The 8,263-nt window shown below is 43.1% G+C and overlaps 1 non-coding gene across 1 annotated transcript; it reads left to right on the plus strand.

The window, feature by feature from the left end:
• The first annotated feature begins 200 nt into the window (after positions 1-200).
• Positions 201-283, plus strand: LOC117091215. The gene has a single exon (XR_004440323.1). It is a non-coding gene; the product is annotated as a small nucleolar RNA SNORD22 (small nucleolar RNA).
• The last annotated feature ends 7,980 nt before the right edge of the window (positions 284-8,263 follow it).

Below are 8,263 nucleotides of genomic sequence, written 5' to 3' on the forward strand. Positions count from 1 at the left end.
ATTTTTTTGGAGGCAGGGTCTCACTCTGTCACCCAGGCTGGAGTGCAGTGGCACCATCTTGGCTCACTGCAATCTCCGCCTCCCAGGTTTAAGCAATTCTTGTGCTGCTCATTGGGAAGATCTCCCTTGAGATTCTTGTGCCTTAGCCTCCCGAGTAGCTGGGATTACAGGCGTGCACCACCATACCTGGCCAATATATATAATCCCGGAGCCTTGTAAAGATGAACCCACTGGGACTGGCTGGGGGAAAAGAGGAAGATTTGTTCTAGAAGTAACTGTCTGAGGGATGATAAAGATTTCTATACAAAGAAAGGGAGTAATCATCACTTGTTGAAAACATTGATTTTATTTTTTCCAGGTCTGAGTAAAGAACAAGGTGTATAAAAAATGGTAGGTATCTGTTTAAATATTTAACTGGTTTTATAATAGCAACCTTTTGCTCTTAGGTTACATAGTGTCAAATATTGTGTACATTTATATTTTCCAGTCCAATAAGAACTTTATATATATATATGTATATTTTTTTGAGACAGAGTCTTACTCTGTTGCCCAGGTTGGAGTGCAGTGGCGTGATCTCAGATCACTGCAACCTCTGCCTCCCAGGTTCAAGCGATTCTCCTGCCTCAGCCTCCTGAGTAGCTGGGATTACAGGCGCCCGCCACCACGCCTGGCTAATTTTTGTATTTTTAGTAGAGACGGGGTTTCACCATGTTGGCCAGGCTGGTCTCCAACTCCTGACCTCAGGTGATCCACACGCCTCAGCCTCCCAAAGTGCTGGGTTTACAAGCGTGAGCCACCACGCCCAGCTCTGATTTTTCTATTTTTAGTAGAGATGGGGTTTCACCATGTTGGCCAAGCTGGTCTCGAACTCCTGGCCTCAAGCAATCCACCCACCCTGAGGTGGTGGATTTTGGTGGGAAGCATTGCTTCCCAAAATGCTGGGATTACAGATGTGAGCCACTGTGCCCAGCCTATTTTTTTTTTTTTTTTTTTTTTAAATAACACTGTTACAGAAGAATGTCAGTTTACTCCAGGACACTTCAGTATTCCTAAGGAATAAGCACAGTTTCTCTTTTCCTCCCACTGGGATGTTGTCAGGTGAAGTCACTGCTCCTGCTCTTTGACATATTTTCCACGTAGATGATATGGACCTGGAAATCATGCTGATAGTTGGAGTAAGCCATTCCTAATCCGATGCCAGAACTGAAGGCTAATGGCCACACTCATCTTTTAAAGAAGGTAAGTAGGCCAGGCGTGGTGGCTCACGCCTGTAATCCCAGCACTTTGGGAGGCTGAGGTGGGCGGATCACCTGAGGTCGGGAGTTCAAGAACAACAGCCTGACCAACATGGAGAAACCCCATCTCTACTAAAAATACAAAATTAGCTGGGCGTGGTGGTGCATGCCTATAATCCCAGCCACTCGAGAGGTTGGGGCAGGAGAATTGCTTGAACCCAGGAGGCAGAGGTTGTAGTGAGCTGAGATCACACCATTGCACTCTAGCCTGGGCAACAAGAGCAAAACTCAGTCAAAAAGGAGGGAGGGAGGCAGGAAGGGAGGGAGGGAAGGAGGGAAGGGAAGGAAGGCTAATTCAAAACTAGTACTTATCATCATGGCCACATCTGCCAGGCACCAATCTCACTTCCTGCCAAGCTTCCACTCCAGCATCTCCCCACCCATGGCTTCCTATCTCATTTAATTTATTGAATACTGTACTGAAAGTGGAAAACAGAATGATTTTATGGGTACTCAAAAGTATGGTTTCTACTGACTGCATCACTTTTGCACCATTGTAAAGGTGAAAAATTGTAAGTTGAACCATCATAAGTCAGACTGTATTTTATTCCTTTTGATGCTATTTCAAATGTAATTGTTTTATGTATTTTATTTTTGGAAAGTTCCTTGCTAGTGAAAGAAAGAAAATTGATTTATATTGCTCTTGTATTCTTCAACCTTGTGAAAGTCATTTATTCCTTTTCTTTAGTGTTTTCTTAAATTTTAAAACATTTTTGTAGGTACATAGTAGGTGAATATATTTCTAGGGTACATGAGATGTTTTGATACAGGCATGCAATATGAAATGAGCACATCATGGAGAATGGGGTAACCATCCCCTCAAGCAGTTATCCTTTAAGCTACAAATAATCCAATTATATTGTTTAAAAATATACAATTAAGTTATTGACTATAGTCACCCTATTTATTCTAGTTGCGTATTCTTGTACAAGCCATTTTATCTGTGAATAGAGATAGCTTTTATTCCTCTTTTCCTCTGGATGCCTTTTATTTCTTTTTCTTGCCTAATCACTCTGGATAGACCTTTAGTACAACATTGAATAGAAGAGGTGAGAACAGACTTTCTCTTCCCTTGTTTCCAATATTAGGGAGAAAGAGCATTCAGTTTTTCACTATTAAGTGGAGTGTTACTGAGTTTTTCACAGATAGTCTTTAACAGATTTAGAATTCACCTTCTTTTTTTTTTTTTTTTTTCCAGAAATGCAGTCTCACTATATTGCCCAGGCTGGTCTCAAATTTCTGGGCTCAAGCGATCCTCCTGCCTCAGCCTCCCAAAATGCTGGGATTACAGATGTGAGCCACTGTGCCAGGCCCACCTTCATTTTTGAAGACAGTTTCACTGGATATAGAATTCTGAATTGACAGTTTTTAACTCCTAGCAGCCTCAATGTATTCTATGTTCTGCTGGCTTCCATAGTGTTTAATAAGAAGTTGGCTATCATTTGTATCATTGTTATCTGGTATGTAATATGTCATTTTCCCAGGCTTCTTTGAAGACTTTTGCTTTATTTAAGTTTAGCAGTTTGCCCATGACTCTGCCTAAGTGGTTTTCTTTATATTTATACTGCTTGATGCTGCTTGAGCTTCTTCAGTCAGTAAACGTATGTCTTTCCAAATCTGGGAAGCTTTTGCCATTATTTCTTCACATATTTTTATGTCCCATTCTCTCTCTCCTCCATCTGGAACTCCAATTACAATAAGTTAGACCACTTAATATTTTCCTACAGGTCTCTGAGGCGCTATTTTTTTCTCCAATCTTTTTTCTCTTTGTTCTTCAGATTAATCTATTGATCTATCTTAAAGTTCAGTTATTCTTTTTCACCTGAGGTCAGGAGTTCGAGACCAGTCTGGCCAACAAACCTCATCTCTACTAAAAATACAAAAACTAGCTGGGCGTGGTGGCAGGTGCTTGGAATCCCAGGTACTCGGGAGGCTGAGGCAGGCAGAATTGCTTGAACCTGGGAAGTGGCGGTTGCAGTGAGCTGAGGTTGCACCACTGCACTACAGCCTGGGCGACACAGTGAGACTCCATTTCAAAAAAATAATAATAAATAAGTAAATAAAATGAAATAAAAAAGTTTGTCCAAATTTTATAATTTCTATCTTTAGGAGGGTTAATCTGACCAAGTTACTTCATGATTATCATAAGCTAGATAGGACTCTTGTTTTCTGTTCATCTTGTCTTCAATGATCTTGTCAAAATGTTTTTAGCTTATCCTGTATTTTCTCCATAGATTATCATTTTATCTCTAAATATTAATATTTTTGTTCTTTTGTATCTAATTCATATAGCTCACTTATTTTTCCCTAACTATGCTAGCTAAAATCTCATCTGAGACCCAGACTAGGATAATTTGAAGACTGGGCTCAGCTGGGACTATTGACCAACGCACCTAAACATAGTGCCTCTTCAGAGCTTGGGCCTCTTACAACATAGCAGCTGGGTTCTAAAAGGGAGCATCAGGAAAGTCAGCATTTTAAGCTCAAGCTGCTGCTCATCCACGCCAAAAGTCATGCACATCATTTCGGCCACATTCTATTGATCAGACCATATTTGAGGGGAAAGGACTGTACTTCTTGATGAGGGAATGTCAGGATAACATTGCAAAGAGCACATGGGATGGAGTATAATGTGTGAAGATATATTGGAAAATGCAGTCTCCACATTAGCAAAGCAAAGCCAATGGTGTATAAGAAATAAAGATGATCAAAAGGGGTCAAATCAAGGATGGTTCAATATTAGAAAAATCTCTGGCTGCTACAGATGTGTAAAGAAATTAGTAAAATCTATTTATATAATACACCTTAACCAGCTTAAAGGAAAAAACTATGTGATCATCTCATAGATCCAGGGGGAGGAAAAAGATAAACTTCAACACTCATGCAAAAAATCCAGCAAGCACGGAATAAACTTTTTTTTGAGATGTAATCTCCCTCTGTCACCCAGGCTGGAGTGCAGTGGTGCAATCTCAGCTGACTGCAACCTCTGCCTCCGGGTTCAAGCAATTCTCCTGCCTCAGCCTCCTGAGTAGCTGGGATTACAGGCGCCCACTACCACACCTGGCTAATTTTTGTAATTTTTAGTAGAGACTTCACCATGTTGGCCAGGCTGGTCTCCAACTCCTGGCTGCAAGCGATCCACCTGCCTCAGCTTCCCAAAGTGCTGGGATTACAGGTGTGAGCCGCCGTGCCCAGCCAGAATAGTTTTGTTTTTTTTTTTAAGATGGGTTCTTGCTCTCGTCACCCAGGCTGGAGTGCAGTGGCGCAATCTCAGTTCATTGCAACCTCCGCCTCCTGGGTTCAAGTGATTCTCCTGCCTTAGCCTCCCAAGTAGCTGGGATCACAGGTGCCTGCTACCATGCTCAGCTGGTTTTTTTTTTTTTTTTTGGTATTTTTAGTAGAGATGGGGTTTTACTGTGTTGGCCAGGCTGGTCTCAAACTCCTGACCTCAGGTGATCCGCCCCACCCCCGCCTCCCAAAGTGTTGGGATTACAGGCATGAGCCACTGCATGTGGCCTAGACTTCTTTAACTGATAAAGCATATCTATCAACAATATACAGTAAAAAGAATACACAATGGTGATACTTCAGAAGCACTACTAGAAAAGTCAAGACTATGAGGAGGATACTCACTTTATATCACTTTCTACTCAGTTGTGGTTTATGCCACTAAGTTGGGGTGGTTTGTTACACAGCAATAAATAACTGAAACACTGAGATGTTTATTTTTATGAGACAGGATCTCACTTGCTGCCCAAGCTGGAGTACAGTTGCACAATCATGGCTCACTGCAGCCTCAAACTCCTGGGCTCAAGTGATCGTCCACCTTAGTCTCCTGAGTAGCTGGGACCACAAACGCGTGCTATCATGTCCAGCTATTTATTTATTTTTCTTAGAGATAGGGTCCCATTAAGTTGCCCAGCCTTGTCTCCAGCTCCTGGCATCAAGCCGTCCTCCTGCCTTGGCCCCCTGAAGATTACAGGTGTAAGCCACCATGCCTGGCCTAGATTTTATCATTTTGTATCTTTTCTCAAGGGAGATTGATTTAGAATTTTTAAAAACTGCCTGTGACTTTGGTATCTGACTTATACTAACTTGGTAAGATTAGTTGGATGGCTTTTTCTTTTATATATGAAAAGAGGATTATTTTTTGCTTTGTGAGCTGAGTGTGGTAAAATTCAGATTTTCTATTTCTTGAGTGAATTTTCAAAGTTACATAATTTTTAGAAAATTATCCATTTCATTTAAAACAGAAATTTACTGAAAAAATAATCCCTTGAAATAGAAGCACAAGTGCTATATCTGTAGTTAGTTATGTTCCCTTTTGTGTTTCCTACTTTTTGTGTACATGTGTGCATGCCTTTTGTTAAATGGGTTTTACTGTGATTAGAATATTTGTAAGAAATCAGTTTCTGGTTCTGTTGAAACTTTTTTTCTGTTTTCTTCCTTTTTAATTAATGTCTGCTTTTGTCTTTGTTATTTTCTTCTTTCATCTTAGTGGGTCTTTTTATTCTTTTCCTAGATTCTGAAACTGAATACAACTAATTCATTTTGTTTGTTCTTCAGTGCTTGCACTGTGAACTCCCACTTACCTGCTTCTTTAGGAACCACCATCATTTGCAAAGTCTATGTTCTGCTTTGTCAGGTCTGTCTGACCATGGGAGTTATTTATAGAAATGATCTCAGAAATGAGTGTTCATCTTTGGAGACTGAGAATGGAGATTCAGAGAAGTGAATGAGGTCATCAGGTAGACTTTTATTAATAGCAACTTCTATTAGGATCTTGCTTATACTCAGTTTTATTTGAAAAAGTGTGCTTCCTCCCTTGCTGCCAATCCTTCCACCTGTTCACTGGAGTCCGTCCGTGCCAGCTTCCTCAGTGACAGTGACCTCGCTTTGTCAGTTGTCCCTTATTGCTATATTTAGAAACTTTCCCTCTATTCCCCGGCCGGGCGCGGTGGCTCAAGCCTGTAATCCCAGCACTTTGGGAGGCCGAGACGGGTGGATCACGACGTCAGGAGATCGAGACCATCCTGGCTAACACGGTGAAACTCCGTCTCTACTAAAAAAATACAAAAAACTAGCCGGGCGAGGTGGCGGCGCCTGTAGTCCCAGATGCTCGGGAGGCTGAGGCAGGAGAATGGCGTGAACCCGGAGGCGGAGCTTGCAGTGAGCCGAGATCCAGCCACTGCACTCCAGCCTGGGCGACAGAGCGAGCCTCTGTCTCAAAAAAAAAAAAAAAAAAAACAGCCCCCCTTGATTTTACATCTCCCTTCTAACTACTGTCCCCTCTTTCTCCTTCCTACTTGCAGTTACAGATAAAGCCTCTGGAGAGAGGCTTCTGTTCAGTCTCACCTCCCAGCAATTCTCTCCTGAACCAGTTTTTAGGTTTCTGCCCATACAGCCGCACTAAAACTCTCTCATCAAGGCCACCAGGGACTCCCTCGTTGCCAGGTCCAGCAGATGCCATCCAATCTCTGTTCTACTCAGCTTTGTTGTGGCCGTTGGGTTGTTGAGCACTCCCTCTTCTTTGATTTTGAGATGGAGTCTCGCTATTTCGTCCAGGCTGGAGTGCAGTGGTGCGATCTTGGCTCACTGCAACCTCCGCCTCCTGGGTTGAAGCGATTCTCGTGCCTCAGCCTCCCGAGTAGCTGAGACTACAGGTGCCTACCACCATGCCCAGCTGAATTAGTATTTTCAGTAGAGACCAGGGTTCACCATGTTGGCCAGGCTGGTCTTGAACTCCTGACCTCAGGTGATCTGACCGCCTCAGCCTCTCAAAGTGCTGGGATTACAGGCATGAGCCACTGTGCCCGGCCCTCACAAACCTTTAAATGCTCTTGTTCGCCATGACTCTGATCCTTTTCTCACTCTACATGTTCTTCCTTGGCAATATCATCCACTTTGAAATGTTGTCTCCTAAATCTACAGTTTTAGGCCAGAGCTCTCCTGAGGCAAAGACCTCAGTATTCAGCTGTCTGTTGAACCTCTTCACCTGCATGTTCCACAGCACCTCAAAGGAACAGGACCAATATGGAACACAGTGTCTTCTTTCCCAAATCTATTCCTCCTGTTTTCTCCCCTGCCTTGGTAAATGGCCCCACGTCCACCTAACCCCCAAGCCAGAAATCTAGGAGTTATTTTGAATTCCTTCTTCCTTACCCTGAATATTCAGCAGTTGTAATCTTTTTTTTTTTTTTGAGACAAGAGTCTCACTCTTATTGCTCAGGCTGGAGTGCAGTGGCACAATCTTGGCTCACTGCAATCTCTGCCTCCTGGGTTCAAGCGATTGTCCTGCCTCAGCCGCCCCAGTAGCCAGGATTACAGGTATGTGCCACCACCACACCCGACTAATTTTTGTATTTTTTTTTTTTTTTTTTTTGAGACGGAGTCTCACTCTGTCGCCCAGGCTGGAGTGCAGTGGCACAATCTCGGCTCACTGCAAGCTCCGCCTCCCGGGTTCATGCCATTCTTCTGCCTCAGCCTCCCATGTTGCTGGGACTACAGGTGCCCACCTCCACACCCTGCTAATTTTTTGTATTTTTAGTAGAGACGGGGTTTTACCATGTTAGCCAGGATGGTCTTGATCTCCTGACCTCGTGATCCGCCCGTCTCGGCCTCCCAACTAATTTTTGTATTTTTAGTACAGATGGGGTTTCATCACGTTGATCAGGCTGGTCTTGAACACCTGACCTCAGGTGATCCACCCGCCTCAGCCTCCCAAGGTGCTGGGATTACAGGTGTGAGCCACCGTGCCCAGCCAGCAATTGGAATCTTAATGCCACCGAAGTTTTTATGCATGGCCTCTCTTCTCCATTCTTACTGCCTTGGTTGAAGTACCTTGCTCTATGTCTTAGTCTGTTTTGTGCTGCTATAACAAGATACCTGAACCTGGGTAGTTTATAAAGAACAGACATGTATTTCTCACACTCCTGGAGGCCAGGAAGTTCAACATCAAGACACTGGCA

This window comes from Trachypithecus francoisi, unplaced genomic scaffold (assembly GCF_009764315.1).
Source record: "Trachypithecus francoisi isolate TF-2019V2 unplaced genomic scaffold, Tfra_2.0 Lachesis_group11, whole genome shotgun sequence".
Taxonomy (NCBI): Eukaryota; Metazoa; Chordata; class Mammalia; order Primates; family Cercopithecidae; genus Trachypithecus; species Trachypithecus francoisi.